The sequence below is a fragment of the Haematobia irritans genome, chromosome 5 (assembly GCF_050003625.1).
Source record: "Haematobia irritans isolate KBUSLIRL chromosome 5, ASM5000362v1, whole genome shotgun sequence".
NCBI classification, from domain to species: Eukaryota; Metazoa; Arthropoda; class Insecta; order Diptera; family Muscidae; genus Haematobia; species Haematobia irritans.
Window position 1 is genome coordinate 4,187,693 of NC_134401.1, and position 2,305 is coordinate 4,189,997.

At 32.9% G+C, this 2,305-nt stretch overlaps 1 long non-coding RNA gene across 1 annotated transcript; it reads left to right on the top strand.

Moving 5' to 3' along the window:
• The first annotated feature begins 743 nt into the window (after positions 1–743).
• LOC142240759 (uncharacterized) lies at positions 744–1,310 on the top strand. The gene is made up of 2 exons (XR_012723379.1): positions 744–844; positions 914–1,310. It is a non-coding gene; the product is annotated as an uncharacterized LOC142240759 (long non-coding RNA).
• Positions 1,311–2,305: the final 995 nt, after the last annotated feature.

Sequence of the window (2,305 nt, forward strand, 5' to 3'; positions counted from 1 at the left end):
GGTCCTAAAATACCTCTAGTTTTCCAATTTCAGGCAAATTGGGTAAAAACTACGGGTTATAGAAGCCCAAGAAGTAAAATCGGGAGATCTGTCTATATGGGGGCTATATCAAAACATGGACCGATACTCACCATTTTCGACACACGTCTTAATGGCCCTAAAATACCTCTAGTTTTCCAAATGCATGCAAATCGTATAGAAAATACACTTTCTAGACGCCCAAGAAGCAAAATCGGGAAATCTGTTCCATATGGGGGCTATACCAAAACATGGACCGATAGGCACCATTTTCGATATACTTCTTGATGGTCCTAAAATACCTCTAGATTTTCAATTTTAGGTAAATTGGATAAAAACTACAGCGTTTATATGGGGACTATATCAAAACTTGGACCGATATAGCCCATCTTCGAACTGGACCTGCCTGCAAACAAAATACGATTCTGTGCCAAACTTCAGGACGATAGCGCCATTATTGAAGGCTGTAGCGTGATTACAACAGACAGACGAACATGCTTATATTGTCTTAGAATTTCTCTCTGATCAAGAATATATATACTTTATATAGTCGGAAATCGTTACTTCGATGTGTTACAAACGGAATGACAAACTTATTATACCTCCGTCACCATTCTATGGTGGTGGGTATAAAAATTATACCATTTATGATTGCAGCTTTTAGTGTAAATACTTTTAATATGTATTTCGAGAACAATATAAACAACTAAAAACTCATTTTATGATTTTTGTGATATTAAACTAACATTATAACGTTCTATTCAGTTTTATACATAATGTCTTAGTTACTACAAGTACTGAGTGTACATACTTATATTAAAAATGTGTGAGTATTTCCATACAACACAATACCAAAAGGGCTTAAATTTTTTTTTTCAATTTTATTTTGACACAGAATACCATTTAGGGGTGAGGAAATACTCATGTAATCGAGTGTTGAATACCACATAAGTTGTCTTTCATATATCACCGTCACCGCCAGCATCAGCATCGCCATGAGCGCATCATCAACGAATGTCGTCAAAAGTATGAGCATCATCACCATCACCACACAAGCCCTGACTGACATCATGTCACTGTTGAGCTTACCTGGGATTTACACTTCTTCGTCTTCTTCTTCGTTGCTCACTTTGGGAATATCAACAACATTGAAACCCCTTCCCACATTCTCACACAGCATCGTCTAAAGTTTTAAAGATTGAGAGAAAATGAAATTGAAAACTACAAAATGCCAATTCAATATGCCGTTCATACCCAATGGGGGTAAAGAAATAAACGAAATTTTGTGTATATGGGAGTGTGTGTTTATTTTTTCATTTCTCTCTATAGTGTGTCACAAAATATTATGGTAGTGTAGTTTTCTTTAATGGCTAGAGTAATGTGCATTTTGCTCATATTAAAGGTTAATATGTGGTTATTGAGGATATATAATTTTGGAGACTATTTGCATAAGAGTTAAAGAGCTTATGTGCATATTCAGCATTGCAAGTCGATTGGTAAATTGGAGAAATATGAGAGTCATATAAATGGAGAGAGAGAGCGGGAGGGAGAACAATATGATAAAAATCTAGATGATAGTAATAGAATAAATAAATCTAGATTATTGAGGATAATTACAGCGTGTAGTGAGTTCAAACCCCGATATTGAAAATTAAAATTAGTGTTTTCGAATAGTTATAAATATTATTTAAATTCTAATTTGTAGTTTTTTAATTTTTGGTCAAACTTTGATTTTCAATTTTGACTGCAGATTACTCTGAAGTAATCTTAAAAGATACAGTGCGCATTTAAGGGTTAATGGAAAGTTGTAAATCATAATTACACGATAACATTCACGTTTTAATTCCATGAATCTATAGCAAATTTAAATCTTCTTTAATAAAATTGACTGTTCAGCCTACCTGTACTAATTAAAATATTTATCATATTTTCCTCTTGAGATTTTTTGGCAAATTTACAAACATATTCACACAGACAAAATATTATAGAAGAGATGTGAATTCTTCTGCCTTCATCAAAAGCACTTACCTCACGGATATTTCCTATTGAGTGATTTTCATGTTGTTTGCTTAAGACAAATTCCTTTATACAAATTCCTTTTGTTTTTTCATATCTCCACTCTCTCTCTGGCTCACAAAAGGAAATTCCTTATTTTGGTATAGTGGCAAATGCCATTGCCTTATTCAACTACCTACCTGTTTCAGTTTTAATTATTATCTATAATATTTAAGTGAGTTTAATAAATTTAAATTTTATTTAATGAGTTTACACTACAATGGTTTACCAT